The sequence below is a fragment of the Erithacus rubecula genome (assembly GCF_903797595.1).
Source record: "Erithacus rubecula genome assembly, chromosome: 14".
In the NCBI taxonomy this organism is placed as follows: domain Eukaryota; kingdom Metazoa; phylum Chordata; class Aves; order Passeriformes; family Muscicapidae; genus Erithacus; species Erithacus rubecula.
The window spans coordinates 1,183,132-1,202,704 of NC_136666.1; the positions used below are offsets into that span (position 1 = coordinate 1,183,132).

Sequence of the window (19,573 nt, forward strand, 5' to 3'; positions counted from 1 at the left end):
ATGCTGTTGCTTCAAGCCAACTGTATGCCCTAAAGTAGAAGAAAATGCAAACATTGCATCCATTATGAACTGCAGCTGGGTGAAGCCCCTACCTGCAGGTAGGCCAGGCAGCAAAGTCTGCTGGCTCCCTGTTCTGCAGCTGGGACCTCCTGTGAGGCTCAGGAATCACACCCTACCTGCTGTCCAGGTGAGGAAGGTGCAGTTGAGCCAAAGAGATCTGTCCAAAAAGGTAACTTAGGAAGTCTGTGAATTAAGTTATGTACATGGGATATCCTAACAATAAGGTAAAGTCATCAAGAAATGAATACATAAGATTAATCATGGAAAGTTACTCATGGAAAAAGCAGTAGTTCCTTCTTGCATAGTTCTGTATTTTAGAGAACAAAATGAAGTTTTCCTGAAAACACACTGAGCAGTAACTCTGCCAGGAAGATGCTTCTTCTGGATAAAGCATCTTAGCTACTTTACAGACACAGCCTTTTAAGCCAGTATGAAACTAGATTAAGAGCTCTAACGAGTCCAAACAACCAAAATCTCAACGAGGACTTGCTGCTCTTGCTACACCCCTGCATTCAGACTGTCTAGAGTGGGTTGTAAGTCAAACAAAGTCATACAGAAGAAAGTACAGCCAGTTTGTCACGAAAATGGTTGTTCAGCTGGCAACTTTAAACAAGTTAAAGTAAACCTTCTAACTATAGAACCTAATTATTGGAATGCCATAAAGTCTTGGTTCCTAAAACAACTGTGTGTTCTTGCCTTCCTGCCCATATATCTCCGTATATTATTTTTTCTGTAAATATCCAGGAGTAAAGTGTTTTAGCAGACATCAGACAGCCTTTAAAGCACAGCGAGTATAGGGAAAAAACTTTGGAGGCATTTATGAAGCGATTAAAGAAGAATGAGCTCTACAAAAAGTAAATGGCAAAGACCTACAGCAAACAGAAATTGTGTTCCCTGAGAAGGAACCCTTATTAAATTCGAGGTCAGAGATCCACCAGATGACGTTCACCCGTGTCCCCGTGCTCACCTCGGAGCAGCCTGGCCATTCTGCATCAGGTATCAGCCGCTCCACAAGTAACAGAGCGCTGCAAACAGTTCGCATCGTTTCACTCGCTGTCCCAGCGCAAATCCCAGCCCAGCCTCAACTTCACCCGCAATAAAAACTGCCCAACAGTCCGACCCACCTACAAGTCCGAAACAACCTTCGAGAAAAAGGACCGAGAGGACTGAATGCAGCTACACACGTACACGCTAACTCGAAAAGCTTTCCAAGTCAGTAATTCGCAGTAATAACAGAGCAGGGGCAGAGTCCCGGCAGGAACAGCATCCACCTGGCACCCACAGCGCTTTATCCCGGGAAATTCCTCGAAGGTGTCAGCGCGGCGGCAGGCGCTCCCCAGCAGGGCGCGGGACCGCGCCGCCCGCTCCAGCCGCGCCGCGGGCTCGGGCAGCGCCCGCAGCTGCCGAGGAGCGCCCGGGGCCCCGCGCCGCCCCCGGGGGCCAGGGCGCCGCATCGCCCCGCGGGGGCCCCGGCGCGGCTGCGGCGCCAGACGGGCTCTGCGGGCGCCGCTGCGACCGGGACCGCGGGGAGCCGGGGGGACCCGAGGGGAGGGAGTGACGGGCAGGCGGCGGCTGCGCCCCGCCGACTCCCCCCGCCCCCCCGGAGCCCCGCTCGCTACCCCCGCCCGCGGCCCCGCTGAGGAAAGCTGACCGCCGCCGTCCCCCGGCCTCCCCTCACGGCGCGAGGGGCCGGCACCCCCTCAGGGCGAGAGGAGCCGGCGCCCCCTCCCGCCGCTCACCTGGCAGGGGCTCCCCAGCCCCGCGGCGCCTCCCGCCCAGCAGGCTCCGTGCGGGCTCGGGCTCCCGTTCCCGCCGGGCCCCGCCGAGGACGCGGCTCCCGGGACGGGGCTGCGACCGCCGCGCCCGCGCGCAACAACCAACTCCGGGCGCCGCCCCCCGCGCGCGCACCGCGGAGGGGAGCCCCGCCCCTCGCTCGCCCATTGGCTGCGAGCGGGGAGGGGGCGTGGCGGAACCGCGGGGCGGGACGAGGCCCTTGGGCGGCCAGGGGAACCGCCGCGCGAAGACTACAACTCCCGGCGTGCACCGCGCGCGGCCCTTTAAAAAGCGTACAGTCAATTCGCGCGCGTGTGTAGAACAAGCGTGTGCTTCCGCATGGCGAAGTAGTCCCGCTGCGCGGTTTGAGCTGCAGCCCCGCGCTGGCACCTGAGGGGAGTGGGACAGCGGACGCTGGGCCAGGAGTGTTCCCGGCTCGGCGAGGCCTTCTCCCGACGGGCTCCTCCAGGGGAGGAGAGCGGGCCGCGCTGAGGCGGGAGCGGAGGGATCCGAGCAGGCGGGGCTGTAAGGTGGCCATGCGCGTGCGGGAGGCGCGGCGGCTGCGCGGGCTGAGGGGACCCGGCTGAGGGGACGCGGCCACCCCCGGCGACCCCGGCCCTGCGCGGGACCCGCCGCCGGCAGGTCAGTAGGGACGGCCCTGGGCCCTCCGCCCCTCCTCGGCCCCCGCGGGCAAGGGGCCGCCGGGCCGCTCTGGGTGCTGTGGCCCGCCCGTGACGGGGGCTGGGGGCGCCGCCGCAGCTCACGGGGGGTGAGGGGAAAGAACCGGATGAGGGTCTAAGTGTTTGGCTTTCGGTGTTCTCCATTATATATTTATCCACGGTTCCCCCAAAGCGGTATTTCATGGCTCCTTAGTTCTGTTTATTTGTCCTTTCTGTAGGTCCTCTTAATGTTCCCTTGTCAAGCAGGTGATTTATCATAGCGTAGTTTTCGGGTACCTCCGTCCAGGTTTCCACGTTCAGTTCCCCCTTCCTGGGGAGCGGAGTATCTTGTTTCGAGGTGGCAAAAGAAGCCCCGACTCTGGAGACAGCGAGACCATGTGCCTTGTGAGGCGCCATTCATTCCAGTCCTCTGGAAAACCAGGGTGACAAGGAGGAAGGGCAAGTATAAATAAAAGAGCTCCTGCTCTCTAGAGTAGTGGCCTCCAACTTTTTTGGCTGCCCATTCCTGTCAATAAAGAACACTTTTCATACTGCATCTCTCATGTGTGTAAGTTTTTTGAGTTATATGTTATATATAATATATCTGTACTGTATTGATACATACATTATAAAACAGACATAGAAATTAAGAAATGATAAAACAAAAATGAAACAGTGTTTTGAAACATTATTTTTATTTTTTGCCTGTCCTTAGAAATCTGGCATGTCTTGAAATAGAAGTTGAGAAGTTTGGTTTAGAAATCATGTCTAAAACAGAGTATTTGGAATAGTCTTTAAAATCCTAAGTTAACTTTTGTAGAGGATCAGTTTTCAGTCAGAAAAATGAGAGATTGTGTGATCTGGCCACACTGTTTTCGTTATAAATGGATTTTTGTTCCTTTGGTTGTGTGCTGTGGTGGGCTACACAGAGAGTACGTGGTGATAACCTTTCATGGTTCAGAAAAGGGAGAAGAGAATGATGTTCCTTTAGTCCCTGAGGTTTGGCTCCTGTGTGCCTGACTGTTAGAAGGGGACTGTAACAATTTCTGGTGCTTTGCAATGAAGCAAGCCCAAGGAGAGACATTCTCACTGTTTTCCACCTTCTGCTCTTGCAGGGCCAAGCTCAGGCTTGCTGTGTATGGATGGCCAGGACTGCCCCGAGAAGGGAGAGGTGCTGATTTCCCTGAGCTGCTGCACTGCTGGATGCCAGCCCTGACTGTGAGCTGCGGTTTTGCTTGTGTCAGAGCATGGAATGGAGAAAACTGTGCACTGATGTGCTGGGGTTAACTTTGTAACCTTTGTTGGTGTGCCCATTTCCAGTGTAGTTAAATAAAGGGTCACTCAGTATCCAAGTGTGCCCCATTAGCAAGGTGTATCTCCTCACCTGCCTCAGCTTTCCATGCTAGTTGCTTCTCCTTGATTAATTAGGAAGTGTTTTAGCATCAGTTCTTCAGTGAGATTTTTCTCAAGCTTACAGGCTCATACAAGTTTCTGAATTCTTGCTGTACTTCCTGCCTTCTCCAGGCTGTGGGTGAAAAATTTTAGCATTCCTTCTCACCATTGCTGCAGTGTACACAGAGCTGTGCTTGGTTTTTTTGAGTGTTGTGACATGTGCTCTAAGGAGTGGTTAGAGCACAGGTGAAGAGGCTGCACTTAAAATAGTGGGGACACTCTTGGTGGTCTGTGGGAGAGATGGGTGATCAAGGGAACATGCCTTAACAATTTTGAGGACAGTAGGTGAATACAGAAAAGTTGTCTTCTTTTTTTTCCCCTTAGTTGTTCATGTGCCTTTAATACAGTGCTGTTTCAATCTATCATGAATTGCCTTGGGAGTCCTAAAATGAAATTAATTTCTGCATTTCTTCTAGCTTTTTTGGTTTTTTACTTCCATGATTTCCCTTAGAAAGAGAGGGTGAATGTTTCTTTTGTTCATGGGAGTTGTTAAACTTCTGCTGTTTTTAAGACAAGAATAGTGATCAATAGAAACACTTCAACACTTAAGTGTTCACGAGGTATGAATTACTAAGTGTAATTTGTTTTTTGAGGGCCACTGTTTTTTTTTCCAGGGGATTAGTTTATGAAAGGAGGTAAGGCTATGTGATGGCTGTTTGGAATACACAGTCAAGTGCTAGCTAAAGCTTTACTGGGTAGGTGAGGCTCCATGGGCAGGATCTGTAGTGTTGGCCAGTGTTGTATTGTTGTCTGACTCCAGGAGTGGCTTCTTCTTTCCCAGGGGCTTCAGCAGCACAAGTTTTGGCTCTGATGGCAGCTGTGAGTTTTTACTGGGAGTTGGACTCCATGGTCCATGTGAGTCCCTTCCAGATCAACATATTCTGGGATTCTGTGGCTGGGCCTTGAATTCTGAAGGCAAACCAGCCAGATCTGAGTTTGTGCATGCACTGCCAGTGGGACAGGTCTGGTGATAAGCATTTTATTACCAGACTGGTCTGTTTTAATCTCTTGCATAATGGGATTGTTAGGATGTATATGGTAAAGCTATTTGTATGCACGTTAATCCCACAGAGGAGTAATTCTTGTTAAAGGAATAACTTGCATTGTTCATAGCTGTTAGGGGCAAAGCTGAGACTGACATTTGATTTCTGAAGGTCTGCTTGATACCAGTTTGACAAGGACAGCTTTTGATGAATTGCAGCTGCAGCTACTTTCGAGGGATTCTCTTTATTTGGGTGAAATCTTCATTCTGTGTTGCAGGGAAACAAAGTTGCCTAACTGTGGAATACCTGAATTTCTTCCAAGTTTCTAAATTTATTAGGAGATCTTCCTTTTTCCTTGACCTTACTTTTGCAAGTTCTGCTGTACTTGGGGAAAAAACATGTCTTTCAGAAACATGAGGAACATTATTGGCTTGAGTGTTTTAACAGTAAATATGTTAAAAGGAGGCTGTGCTGTGTTGTCTTCCAAGAAGTCTTATTAATGATTTTAATCCTAGAAACAAATAATCCTGCACTGTTTTGCAGGAGGCTGTGGCAGGAGCTGGCTTTGGCTGACTGATTTCAGTCTTTTGGACCATACATCTTACCTGGCGTACAGTGAATTGCAGAAGAAACCTTGTATTTCTCTGTTTCTGAAATTCTTATGGCTTGGATTGTTTATGCTGTTTCTTCACATAAAAAGGAAGGTAAATCTAGGCTATTGGAATGTGCCTTTTGGTTTAGCCACAACATTGAGTGGCAGAAGGCTTTGTTACTGACAACAGAAATGTGTGAAGTGCATGAGAGAATGAGGATAGTCAGTGTTGGTTATTAGTTGACTTCAAGAGGCTTAAGACTGGCAGGATTTATTTCTGGGTCCTTTCTTTCAATTTTTTTATTCCCCTAACAAGTGCAAAACACAGAGGATTTCCCAGCAATTTAGTGAATTAGCAGGGGAAAAGTCTACTTTTGTTTTTTTGATTGTGTTCAAATACCAAAAGATGATAAATTCCTTGTTTTAATTATACGGTGGTGTCTGAGGGATTGTTTGCAGCCAAAATAAATTCAACAGTTTTTAACTGCCCTTCAAAATGTCATCTGTAGAATTTGTCAGGCTTTGTTTGGAGGGGTTCTCAGCCAGCCTTAACCAAATGGTGTTTGAAGCAGGTCTGACTTGGCTGTGTCTGCTCTGTAGTTCCTTTTATTTCAAGTATATGGTATAGCATGAATTAGTGGGGTTTTTGTGAATTTTGCTGTTTGTTACTTAAGAAATAAGTAACCTCTTGGAACTTCTTGCTCCTCATAGAATTCCCTTGGCTGCTGTTTTGAAGCCTTGGACATAAGGTGCTGTGTTTCTTCTTAATTTTGGAATACTGTTTACTGAAATCTAGTAATTGACAAAACATTTAGTAATGGAAATGAAAGAGATTTTGAGAGAATGGACTTTATGTAAGAATAGGCTAAGTAATCTCAGGCTGATGTCTGGGCCATAACTATATGTTCATCAAAGGTTGAATTTCTGATGTAACAGAATTAATGTCCCACACCAGTATTGAGGCTGTGCTGTGCCTTACAATGTGTGGAGTGTGTCAGTCTCCATAGCTGTGAGAGCAGTGGAGAGAGAGCTGTGGCAAACCAAGTTCTAGTAATAGCATGAGACTGTATAGGGAAGAAAACAGATCAACACTGAGCAAAGGACTGGAAACACTAAACTGTGAATCCTCTCTCACACTTTGGAATCTGGAATTTGCTAGCATAACATTTCTGCCAGGAAAACTGGGGAGCCAGGAGGGTGTTCCCAGTGCAGGATAATGGTATGTGGAGGTGAGAGAAGAAAGCTTGGAGTACAGTGCAGTTTTAGGGGTTTTGTTTCCTTACTTGTATACTAAACATTTTCCCTGGGTATGTTGCTGCTCTTATGCCCCAGTTTTCTCCATCTTACTTTAAGAATAGTCTGCCTTCTTTGAATTTTCACTTACCCAGGACATTGACAAAGACACCTTCTGATACTTAAGGGATAAAAAAGTATGACTTACTGAAGTAGGATATTCCATTTAAAGCTACTATCTCTTCAAATATGCAAACATCTTGTTGGAATATCTCAATAATCACAAATTCTGTGGGATTTCTGGAGCAGAGGAGCAAATCTTCAGAGTCTCCAAAAGTCCTGAAGTATAGGCACATTGGAATGCATTTTTTTCCAGCCCTGACATCTAGTCAGTAACTATCATAGGTAGCCTAGTAAAGTTTTTGAAGCAGAGTGCTGGATCAGAGTGCATTTACTGCAGTGTGTTATAGCTGCTATTGCATATGACTCATGCTGCTGCTGAAATGAAATTGAGATAACCAATATTTGACTAAATCCTCACTGTTTCAATATGTAGGAAATATGACAGAATAGACTCCAGCTACTCTTTCCTGAGCTTAAGATAAGAAATTGCTGCAATTCATGTAAGATATGTCAAGCCAGTATAATAAATAATAAGAAGAAATGAATCAGAATTGTAGAATTGAAGTTCTTTTTCCAGACTTATAGGGAAGAATCTCATCTTTCATCAGGAGAATAAATGTTTTGCTTTAGGTTGGAAAGGGGGAAAAAATTTTTCCAGTAATCATATTTGTCCCACTTAAGACTATTTTGGGGCCCTCTGTTGCTGGAATAGCTTTGAATGTTCTTCATTTCTGGCAGCAGTAGAATTTTAGGGACAGTTGAATGGCAGCCTGTGGAGTTACAGCCATGTACATCACTAACTCCTGGCTGTGTTACTCACATCCCTTTTTCTTCTGCCAGCTGCTTGTTGGATCCTTTGCTAAGCCATTTCACTCTTTCATTTGGCATAAACTAATTTGGTAAATGAATGAAATGCTCTTCTGTTTCTTCAGCATGCTGAGCCACTGTGTGATTTGTCCAGGGAGCAGGTGCCAGGCTGAAAGATGATGCTCTAGGAGTGGTTGGTAGCTCAACAGGCTTAGGCTGCAGTGGAACCATAGCCTTAGGCAGTGGACAGCTGGTGTCTGCATCTTCCAGCACCTGGCTTCTCTTCATGCAGGCATGAAGGACCTTTCTGGATGCTTCTCTTGATGCCTTGTGAAAACTACAGCCCACTGCTGGCAGAATGACTCCAGAAAGTTATCTTGGGTGATTTGGAGGTGGCTCCTAAAGCTTAACTGAGTTACCACACATGGCAGTAGGAGTTGCTATGCACATTCTTTTTTAATAAGCTCTGGTATTTCTTTGAGTCCTTTCTCTTAAGGTGTCTAATGGAAGATTTTGAGCCTCCTTGCTTTCCTGGGATTCTCCCAAAGGGAAGAGTCAGGGAGTTGAGTAGCTCTACAAAATGTCCAATAAGATGTGGAGATTGCTGTAACCAGCTGAGAAAGGGGGAGGGTGCAAGATCTTCCTCTCTTTGCAGCAGCAAGTTACTGCTCTGTAAGCTGCCCTTAAATCTAGGTTGTATCAAATATGCAGAGCTGAAATACAATTTTCAGGCCTCTTCCAACTTAACTTATGCCACCACTATTTTGCCAGTTTCCCATTCTATGTCAGTTGATAGCAGTGTATAAATTGTGTGGATTCTGTAAATTGTTCACTAACACCAAACGTTTACTTGACGTGAAGAAGCACAATTATTTTTTTTCTTAAAGCTCTGAATATAGGAAAAAGAAAGTGAGAGAAAAGCTTCTGAATCATATTAGTTTGATCCCTGCTTTTAAAATGTCAATTTCAACTAACAAATAGTGCATGATTCATACTGCTTGCTAGAATTTGATGGTTTTGAACAAAATGCCATCAATTTAAAACTTCCTGGTTATTTATGGAGAGGTAATGTGACAAGTGCTTTTTCAGTAGTTGTGGTTGACTAACCTGGTTCAGCTTTCTGTTTTTAAAGGATGTACTCAAGCAAACCAGACTTGGTATTTGGTCACATTAAAACAAGTATAACTCTGGATGGGGTTGGCTGGGAAAGCCTCCTTGGAAGCATTGACATGAAGAGGTGTTGGAGGTGACTGGATAATCCAGCTTGGGAGCTTGAGCATTTAGTGAAGCTTGAGCAGCTAATCCTTAGGTCTAAATAAGAGTACAGGAAGATCTTAGCAGGCAAGGTGTAACACGTCTCCTGCAGCTGGCACTGGCACTGCTACAGCTACTTCAGAATTCAGAAAGGCTTGCTGGAAAAAGATCACTTTGAACAGGAGTTTAAGGCAGGTTTTAACTCCTAAAATACATGCAGGTGCAGCTTTATTTAATTTCTTGAAATAATACATTTATCAACTAGCAACCTAATCAGAGTTTATTGATACAGGCTCTTAGCTTGTAGGGTCTAACCTGTGAAATCACAACAAAATCTATGTGACTGCTGCAATAAGAAGTTGTCCAAATTACTGTGTGCATAAGTGTTACATAGGACAGCTGTTGTAGTGATGCTTCTTACTTCAAAAACAAGCCTGGGTGACCATGGTGAAGGTTTGAAATCCTCTTTGTTTCTGGATTTTAGCAGAGGGTTGTGCCTGGTGTTAAATGGGTCACAGTGATCACAGTCGTCCCCTCTTTGGAAAGTACAAAAACTTTGCAGGTATTTGTAATAAACTGACCCAAGTTGTCTTTGTCTTGACATAAGATTTGATTGCTCTTCTGTTTACATTTGGATATAAAAAGCTATAGAATGATTAACTGTGTGTTAAACTTAGACTGTGAGACTTCATGTGAATTGTTTTGAATGTGTAGTGATGTGAACATTTTCCAAATATCAAAGATACTTTTCTTACTTGAGAAATCTTTTCTGTTAATATTATTTTAACCTTAAAAAACTTGAAGTTCATTGCAAGTATGAAAAACTGAACTCTGTTACAGATGGCTTGCTTGTATTTTCTCTATAGAAATGCACTTTACGTGTTTGGATTTTTTTAGACAAGTTATTTATATAATTTTATTGCCACTTGTAAAAACATACATTCTGTCCCAAAGTCATTTCAACAGAGCATTTCTTAAGGGAATTACAGAACAGACATTTATCAGGAGGGGTTTGCAAGGCATGCAGAAAATAATAATAACTGATCACAAGGAACTTTTCAGCACATTCCTTGAGTTTTTGTTCTCACATTGCTGTTGCATGGAAAAATACTGATATTCAAATAACATACAAAGGGTTTGCATTTTTAAAGTGAGGAAGAGTGGGAAGACAGATTTCAAATGCATATTGAAGGTATATTTTAAAAACAAAATAAAGCCTTCAGTTTTATCTCAGTGTCTTTATATTATAGACTTGTGGGAATTATATTAGAAAAGTGTTTTTTCTTTATAGATACAAAATTCCTTATTCTCAAGTCTGAGATCAGTAATGTTTGTCAGTTCAGTGCCTATAATTGACTTTTTATGGAGACATTTGAGTAATGCTGTATAAATGTAGGGACCTACTGGTCTCTAACTCTGTTGCATAGTTGGGTGTTTCCTTCCAGCATGTGCCAGTGTAGATCAGTGACTGATCAGAAAAAGACTCTGTGATGAGTCAGGATTGTGGTAATGCATCAATATGTTCCCTGGAAGTTAACTTAGAAAAGGTCTGACCTGCAGATAAATTTTACTCAAATCACTTGTCAATCTGTAATAGGAAATGTGTCTGTCATATTTATAGTTTTGAGACTTGAGTGTCTCTGCTTTTGAACTGCTTGGTAGCATCTCAGCTCTGTGGATGTATTTCTATACCATTGCAATTAAAAATACAGACATTTGAGCAATTGGAGGTTTTGCAGATGAAATAAAGGAGTTGCCTGGCATTTGCTGTGACTTGTGACTGCTGAATGAATTAGTGTTCAAAACATAAATGAAATGCAAAGAGGCATGACAGCATCGACAGAACCAGACAAGAATTAGAATCGCAGTTTATTGAAAGAATGGAGAGGTGTCAAATCAGTGAAACAGTTGACAAATCACTTGCTTTTTGGGTGTTGAATGTAGAGGGGGGGGGTTGCAATATGTTAACCACTGCAGTGGTTATTCAGGTAGGGCTTGGGTACCACTGCAAAGATGGTTTCATGCTGCTGGTGGCAGAGTGTTAGTTGGTGATTCATAATCCAGCTTTGGCACAGAATGTCTCTTCAATTTTTCATATAGTGCTGACTATTTCTTTTAAGATTTAAAGCCCTTTTGTCATGCAGATAACAATATATCCTCTGTCAGGCTAGAAATGAGAACTTCCTTCGCTCCTATGCCATGAAGGGCTTGATGTTACAGTATCTTCTGGGTCCCTCAGTCATCTGTCCCTATAATCTTGTGAAAGTGTGTGCAGTTCATTTTGCTGTGCCCTCCACTTGAAGGACACATTGGACACGTGGACTGGTTTAGTGGAGTGGCAAACACAGCAGCCCTGAGCTAAGCTCTCCATTTGAAGAAAACCTGCTTAAAGCTGCTGCTTCTGAATTAAACCTACTTGAAATTGGGTTCTGTGAAGTGAGCCTAACACGGAACTCCTCTTGGGAATGGCACCTCGTCTTTGTTTTTTGCAGTTTGTTGAAATGGTTTGAGTTGAGGTAATTACTGCTTATTGTACTCAGAGTTGAGAGTAAATCTGAGCTCAATTCAAAGGTGAGGGAGTCTTAGATTAGGGGCAGTAGTGGAAGTCCAGCTCCAGCTTCACTAATAGAAGTTCCTGGATTCCTTGCTAAGGTTGTTCTTAATAGATTTTCTAGTTAATAGATTAATAAAGTGAAAACTTTCTCTCTCCTCCAGTGTTCTTTTATTCTCCTGTCCCTCCAGCTTTGTCAGGACTGGGGGAGCTGTTGTCTGATACACTTTGTTCCTGTGGCCACTGTAAGGGCTTTTTCAACTGCTTTTGTCCTGTCTTCCATCCATCACTGTCTGTAAGAGAGAGTAAGCAGTGCTCATTTTTTCAGCTCTTGGTAACCCTCCTAGCAAAAAAAACCCAAAGCAATTGAGGGCATTTGATGATTTAAGTCAGTGTTGTTCAGGATTTGAACCAGTGTAACATGGCATCTGCCATGAAGATGAACCTTGGTTTTGAGTAGGTGTTGGGATCAAAGGACATTTAGAGGCCACTTCTAGTCTAAACATGGAATCATTAAATGTGAGTGATGCTAGAGATGTATGTACCTCTTGATTTTTGGGAGTAGGTTTAATCCCCTGTAGCAGAAAATGTGGACCTTTCTCACATTGTTTCCTTTTTACCCCTACAGCCAGGCATGGGCAGGCAACAAAGAATCTGGTGACTAGACATGTGCTTGGCTGGATGCATCTTAATCAGCAAAACTAGTTGGGAGCTTCAGAATTCCTTTTTTTTTTTGTATGCTTAGGAGGTATTTATGAATAAATTATGTAACTATTGGGTGATGCCAGCAAAGCATTTTAAATAGGAATACAAATGAGTTCATGCTGATTAAGACATGGATACTTGAGTGGAAGAAAATTTCATTGTGAAGTGAATGAATGCTTTTGCTTCTTGTTAATTGAACTGTTAGCTGTAAATGAAATACACTTCAGTTGTCAAAAGCCACAATTTTTACAAACTGAAATTTCAACCAGGGTCTCCTCTTCAGCTTGGTTACTTGACACAGATTCAAATAATAAGCTGCTTCTTTCTTCCATGCTGAACTCCAAGACCTGAGCTTGCTGTGCTGTGGATGGGAGGTGTTAAGTAGAGATAGGTGCAGTCTTCTCCTAGGAATCTTTATTTCCACAGTGCCGCCTGCTCTGAGGTTTGCTCCTTGCTGTTCCTGATCAGGCAGCAATGGGACTGGTGACTTGTGTTTTAGGGTGTCCTCCCTGCTGAAGGGTCAGTGTGTGCTGCTCACAGCAACAGGCTTCACTCAAAACTTTCTTCTAAATGTCTGTTCTCTCCTGAAAAACAAAGCTCAGCTCTGGGATGATGGGAACTGAACCTGCTGGATTCTTTTTGGTAATCTTACCACGCAGCTTTGGAATGCTATGGCCATATTTTGTCTGGAGTTATACATAGATGACCCTTTCTAGAGGTCAGGAAATTTTTCCAGGGTGGGAATTAGCTGTTTTGGCAGACTGCTAACAACCAGGAAAAACAGGCTTCCATTACCGTAATAAATGTTTTATCTTGGGACATCTATAAGCTCCAATATGATTGAAGTTTTCATAAAATCTAAAGACTTTTTTGCTTTCAAAAATATAATGTTTAAAAAGCAATATGACTTTTTTTGCCTTTGTTTTAGGAGATGTAGGGAGGAGCAAAATATAAATGAGTGATTTTTCAGAGGAGTCTTTTTAAATGCAAATGGAGTCCTGGTGACTGAGAAGGCAGTTGTCTAACTCAGAAAGCCCTTGAGTTAACTTTGGAGATTAAATGTGGTATTTGATCCTCAGCTAATCTGTGCTTCTAACAGAGTACAAAAGGTAATCGAAGAAAGTAACTTTTCTGTGCTTGCACTTCTCTTGTAAAGTGTTTAGGCTCTACAAATCAAAAAAGACAGTGGTGCCTGAACTCTTATTTTCCACCAGTTGGCTTTGTCTGTTCCTGCTCAAGGCAGTGAACTTCAGGTTATGATATTATACTGAGGTGAAATCTGTGCTGTAGTCCTTTTGAAAATTGAAATGTTTTTCCACTTTCCCATGTTAAATGCTGTGTAAAGCAGAGTGTTGCTGACCTTTTGCAAGGATCACAAAGACTTCAGTTCTTATTTCTCTTTGCAGTAAGAATTGCATGATGTGTATTCAGGTCAGAGTCTCAGAGCAACTTGAGATCTCAGAAACCAAGCAAAGACTAACAATTAGTTGGAGATGTCCAAAAAAAGGTTAAGATTGGTAGTGTTTCAAAGTTTGTTTCTGAAGTTTGGTTGTGTTCTTAGCTTTAAGGTAATTCCTTTATCATCTTTAAACCAGCTGTGCACCTCTACCCATGTATAGGGGTATTGGGGTAATATTTCTGCTTTAGCTCAGAGGAACCACATTTACTTAACAAATATATATAGAAATGGAATCTTGCAAATGAAATGTAAAAGCAATATAAATCTGCTGTCTGCTAAATATGGTAAATACTCAAACCTGAATGCCAGATATTTTTCAGAACACTTGTAACTAAACATAAATTAGGAATCTTTCCAAGTGCAAGTGGTTGAAGACATTGTGCTGTGTGAGACCTCCATCCTCCTGTCTGTTCAATCATCAACTTGTTTGAAAAGATTTGCATTCTCTTTCAGGGCTGAATTTATTGAGTGCATAGATCAACTCTTATTTTTCAAAGCCTGTGCTTGTTTCCCACCTGCAGTTTCTTGTTTCCTGCATATGAGGAGCAGCTGTGGAAGAGGGAAGTTGGAAGAGCAGATGAAGTTTTGGACGTGCTTTTCTTTTCCCAGGTTCTTCTTTGCTCTTTGGCTCCAAGCCCTAGGCAGTGATGCTGTGCTCTTAAGCTTTTTCCCTCACTTCTTTTGCCTCCTTGCCTGTGAAATGACAGGAGAGGCACAAAGGAGAGGATGCAGGAGGAAGTTCACCATTGCCCTCAGAGCAGTTTCTTTGAGCTGCTGGGGATGGTTTGAGGGTCAGGTGCAATATTGCAAATGTTTTACTCTTGTTCCAAGCACTCAGGTAGGATATTTAGGCACACTGCTGGCATGCATTTCATGCTTTCTTCTCAATCCTACTTCAGCTCCAAAATTAACTGTTTTTGCTACATGTGCTACAGGTGTTCCAAAAATGTGCCTTCTGCCTGCATATTCCCATCCCTCACATGCCTCTCTGGTATTGCTTGACACTGGAAAGCAGCCAGACCACTCCAGTGGGTTTATGCTTTCGTTGGTTTTTCCCTTTCTTTTCCATTTGTGATGCTAAATATTGTCATTACCTCTTGCTTTTGGATGAAGAGGAGTATAGGGAAAGCTTTATTCTGACTTATCTTCATTGTGCTGTTGATTTAAGTTAATTATTTTATGGAGGAAGAACCTGGAAGTACCTGGGTTATGTATGATTTTAAAATTTCTGTGGGCTCTCCCTTTCGTGATGAAAGGGGTATCCTGGTATGTGCCTAGTTTAGAGCATAAAATTCTTATTCTTAAATTTTCCTGATTTTTTTTTTTTTTAAGTGCTGTAGTCTTTTCCTCTCCTATCCATTTTAACACATTTTGTCTGTGAACTTAGTTTTCAAATCTTGTTAACAGTGGTCAAAGGAGCTGTCTGCTGTTCCTGGAGAGTCTTTTCTCTTCCTTCTTTTTTAAGGAATCCAACAAGGTTTTGTAAACAGTGCCCACTGAAGCATTGATACTTACATGAACCTCCTGTCTGTTCTTTTGTGCTCACTTTCCTTATTAGTGTTTCCATCAATGTGTTTCCAAGGCCTTTACAACTTTCATCCTGTGATGCCAATGGTACCATGTGGGACTGCAGGAAGAGCCTTGGCTGAAAAGGGATTTTGGTACACTTCATGCAATGTACCTCCAAATTTAAATTTCTGATAGATATTAAACTGTTACTAGAGAGTTTTAAGGCCAGCTTACAAACAAGCAGCCCAACCAGTTTTTCACTATTCTTGCTATTAGAAAAGATTTGCTGATAGCTGTTCTGTTGTTCAGGTTTACATACCTGCTATTTTGCACAACTAAGGCTATGTAAAAATTGTGATTTTTTTTTTTTTTTTTCTACTTGATGAGTTTGAGTGTTCAAACTCACTTGTTTTATATTGGAATAATGCACAGCAACACCAAGAAAATGTAGCACAAAAATGTATGGAAGCTGACAGTATTTTTTTCTAAAGATGGATCTTCTGAAGACAGACAGAATGAGTTGCTTGTTTTGTGTGAGAATCACTGACTCTTCCCACACTTCATTTCCTCTAACCTTTGTCCCTGTAGCCATATCAGTGCATTTAAAATATCCAGTTCCATGCTGTCTTTGTGGCTTTGGAGGTCAGAGTAGATGCTTTTGTGTTGGGTCATGATGCCTGTGGTGAGTCATTCTTTTAAGTATATACTCAATCTCTTCCTCAGTGTATTCTCACATCCAAAGTATTCGACCCCATATTTTGTAAAATGGCCCTAATGACTTGTTTTGGTGGGTATGTGCATGAAAAATTCCAATCTGTATTCCTCTGTGGGAGCAGCCAGAGCTTCCTCTCACAGAAAATAAGTAAACTTGGAGGATATGCTCAACTCCTTGACAGCTTTTGTGATGAATAAAGCTTTGAGCAAGAGCAAAAGTGCTAAAATAGCTTTAAAGCAACTTTCCAATCTCATCAGGTGTATGCAGTTTTCAATTATTTTATCTTCAAATATGTGACTTTGCATTTCACTGGCCAGTCACAATCAGGGTTCCTTGACATTCAGTTATCTCTAGTTCAGAATACTTGTTTGGCATTTTAAATCAAAGTACTCCTCAAGCATTAATTAATACTGTTTCTTGTTTCACTTGTGTGATGCTGGTAAATGTTTGAACTGGGTAAACACCATGAAAAACTTCAGTCTGTTCATTTACATTTTTTAATAAACTGCTTTGCTCATGGCACTTTTATGTTTGCATTGCACAAACAGTGAGTGATTGAGTCTTGGAGATATAAATGATCAGAGGAATGTTACTCCAGTTTGGAAGGGAAGTAACCATCTGCTCACTGCTGGGGAAGTCACTGGGGTCTGCTGAGGTCCTGGGTGATTTATGGGTGCTGAGGTTTGAGAAATGTCTGTGCTCCAGGAGCCCTTTGTGACACTCATGCTGGCTGTGGGGTATTGTGGAGCTATTGGAAACTTTGTCCTGTGATATACAAGCTCCTCAGATCCCAGAGAAATTTTCAAATGGCAGAGCAGGTGAAGAAGTAGACTAAATAGCCTAAGGTAACTGGAAATTCAAAAGAAATTTTTATGGGCAGATTACAAAACCCGCTCCCATCCCTACTGGACTTAATTTAGGTAGAGTGATTAATGAAAAATAAAAAATTCCCTGGGTTTATTTTGAGACTTATTTTTTGTGATCTGAATGGTTTTCTCATGTGAGATCTGTAGCATGAGAATTCAATTAATTTTTCAGAATTGTATTTGTTAATGGTGTTAGCTTAAATGGCAATTGATGCTGTCATGAACAAAGTTAATTCAGAATAAAATGAACTGTCCTAATCCCTAGGTAAGCAATACCTGCAGTGAAGGGCTAGATAGCAAAGCCTTCCCTCTGAATACCAGAGGTAACTACAGTTACTGGTTTTAGCTATCCAGGGATCTATAGCACAATTATTTTGCATCTCATTGGGGGCTTTTGTTTTCCCTGAAGTGATCTAAAAAGCTGGTTTATTGGTAATACAAAATTTCACTCATGTATTTGAAGGGAGTAAATCAATGTGGGGCTGTTCTTGCCTTTGTCTGGAGAGTTGAGTATATTCCTTTCCTGTGGTTTTCATTCTAGAGAGCAGCAAGATTTGACATATATATATATATATATATATATATACACACACACATATATATATATATACACACACATATATATATATATATGAGAGATGTCTTGTATATACCTCATCCTATAGCTTTTATGCAAATGAGAGTAGAATACAGAATTGAACACTTGTGTTTTTAAGACACGTTTGCAGATGTTTGCCAGCTGTTTCTAAGGTCAGAGTATGAATAGCTTTGTTAGTGTTTGCTGCAAGGACCCAATTAAACTAAGCTTAAACCTAAACTTTACCTTTTTCCCTTCTTTCCTTAAACTGCTTAGAAATGCAATGGATCTCTGGATTATTTTTTTTTCCTGCAAGTCTCTTTTTTAGTCTATAGTGGTTTTTTTGTTTTTACTGGCAAGAAGTAAAAATAAAAGCAGTTGGCTATTCTCTGGTATATATTTTCTAGTTTGACAGAAAAACCTTCGCCCCATTAGGTTGAGTTTGCAATTTCCCTAGTCACAAAAACCTTTTTCTAATGAGTTGCCTGTCAGGAAAATGTCAAATCTGATTTTTTGCAGTGAAGTATGTTGGATAAAATGCTTCTGCTCCAGCTTGATGGAAGAAAAGGCTCAGTCAGAGGGAATCTGAACTTCCTCTGCCAGCTCCAAAAGCATTGTGGTTTTAATAGGAGATGGACTTACTTCAGTTTTGTTTCTGATGTTCTGGCTCCATCTGGAAAGGCAGAGGAAGTGATGGTCCTGTGGGTTTTTCTCTCAGTAAATCATCTGAATTTAGATTGTTTGCATTCTGAAGTGCTTGGATTCTGATGCTGAGATAAGGAATACTGTGACTCCTCTGTGATTTTTTTTTTTTTTTTTGTAATCTGTTAGCCTCTGAATGGTAAAATTTGACTTATTTACTCTGGCAAGGGGGATGAGAGACTTGAGGAGAAAAATTCTCCACTCAGCAGTAACATTTCTAAAACTAGAGCTGGTGATGAGGTAATTGGAACTCCTGCAGTGTTTCATAATCAGCCTGTAAGTTGGATTTCTGATGCTGACTTCATATTTAAATATTCTTAACCGTAATAAATAATATGTATTTATAATGTTACCTTGAACTTTGTCATGTCCTTACATGTGCTGCCCTATAGTAGTGCTGTGAACAGTGCAGCCACAGTAATATTGTAGAGAAATGAGTCATTCTGTCTAACTCCAGCCATGGATTTGTTCTCACCCTGATTTTAAAGCTACCTGCTTTTGAGTTTTTCTCTGCTGCACAAATGTCATTAGAAATTTGATCATATGGTAGCTTTCAGTCTATGCAAAATGTAACTCAGCTACTTTACTGCTGGAATAATAATTACATATCATGGCCTACAAAAGGTAATGTGAGAAGAAATTAAGGAAGTGTATTTAAACCATATTCTGGTTTTGAATGGTGTTTAATTACCCACTGTTTGATCCTTGAAGTGTGTAGTAGTACTTAGATCTTTATGCTGTAAAAGTTTTACTTTCATTTCCTGCGTAATTCTGTCAGACCATGTTGGTACACTCTGTACAGTTTTGTACAAGTATGATCTCTGCAGCATGCAACCAGTATCCAGCTGAAAAACTGAAACTTAAACCTACAAAATACTATTGTCCACTTTATGTTTCATGAAGTCATGATTGACCAGAGATGGGAGGGAAAGGAAAAGCTAAATTAAGTTGCATTTTGGATAATGCAGGATTTTTTCTAGGTTCATACAGAGGTTTAACTAATGCTAGTGTGTGTGTTAGTTGAACCTTTGAAACCTTATCAAATACTGCTGTTAATGAATAAATCAGTCTCTCTATTCCTGCTTGGCCAGTTGCTTTCCTGAGCCAGCACAGCCAGTAGCAGTACAGTGAACTCAGAGCTGCTCCAGTTTGAATTGATTTCATTGGGAGGAGAGGCTTTCCTGCTTCCTTGTAGGGCTGGTAGGGTTTAGAGTTTATCAGCAGCTTCAGTTTTGTTTTTGCATTTAGGTAGACATCATTAAAAAATGAAAATAGGATATATGAGGGAGCCATTAGAAAACTAAGTGTGCATTGTTTCTGTTGCCTTGAATTCAGTTAAATGTGTTTCAGTAAACATGGAGCTCTGCAGTGTGTTGAAACCAAGTGGGCAGTGATTTTGGAGCAGAGTTATGGAAGGGTTATCCCTGAGAAATAGGGCTGAAAGACTTGTGTAGGTCCCATCTGCTCTCAGTTTTAGGGGAGCTGTTCTGTTTTCCTGCTCTCTGGCAATGATTAGCAGCCATTGTAAATTCACTGATGTAACTTTGTCTTTA

The 19,573-nt window shown here is 42.1% G+C and overlaps 2 protein-coding genes across 14 annotated transcripts in view; one reads left to right on the forward strand and one right to left on the reverse strand.

Moving 5' to 3' along the window:
* The window catches only part of PEAK1 (pseudopodium enriched atypical kinase 1), a 104,242-nt gene extending 102,284 nt beyond the window's left edge, over positions 1 to 1,958 (reverse strand). For all 5 annotated transcript variants that reach the window (XM_079318353.1, XM_079318355.1, XM_079318351.1 and 2 more), the window contains exon 1: positions 1,800 to 1,958. The gene's annotated coding sequence lies outside the window, so the exon portion shown is untranslated. The remainder of the gene's footprint in view (positions 1 to 1,799) is intronic.
* A 73-nt stretch (positions 1,959 to 2,031) lies between these two features.
* The window catches only part of HMG20A (high mobility group 20A), a 169,726-nt gene continuing 152,184 nt past the window's right edge, over positions 2,032 to 19,573 (forward strand). For 4 of the 9 annotated variants that reach the window (XM_079318428.1, XM_079318423.1, XM_079318430.1 and 1 more), the window contains exon 1: positions 2,180 to 2,475. The gene's annotated coding sequence lies outside the window, so the exon portion shown is untranslated. Of the gene's footprint in view, positions 2,476 to 2,731; positions 2,836 to 3,607; positions 3,711 to 19,573 lie in introns of all 9 variants that reach the window. The other 5 variants (XM_079318427.1, XM_079318426.1, XM_079318424.1 and 2 more) reach the window with 5 other exon arrangements.